This window comes from Elephantulus edwardii, unplaced genomic scaffold (assembly GCF_000299155.1).
Source record: "Elephantulus edwardii isolate Elephantulus edwardi_28Jun2011 unplaced genomic scaffold, EleEdw1.0 scaffold00028, whole genome shotgun sequence".
NCBI lineage: Eukaryota > Metazoa > Chordata > Mammalia > Macroscelidea > Macroscelididae > Elephantulus > Elephantulus edwardii.
The window spans coordinates 389-699 of record NW_006399778.1 but is presented as its reverse complement, the minus strand read 5'-3'; positions in this window follow the sequence as shown (position 1 = coordinate 699).

Below are 311 nucleotides of genomic sequence, written 5' to 3'. Positions count from 1 at the left end.
GGGATAATTGGGATGGGAGTGTCAGAGACAGTGCGATTGGCACATGACAGAGCAGAGTTTAGGGCTGTTGTACATAGGGTCGCTATGAGTCGCAGGCGACTCGATGGCACATAACAACAACGACACCACCTCTGGGATTGCAGTGCAGCGTCTTGCCACTAGGCCACCAGTGCTCGCGCCCAGATGCCGGGGCCATGGGGGAGATGCAGGGCGCCCGGGGCCCGGGCCCGCCTCGAGTGGCTGCTGCGGCCACGCCACAAAAAGAGGGCCGAGGCACAGAAAAGGAGCGAGCCGTTCCTGCTGAGCGGACT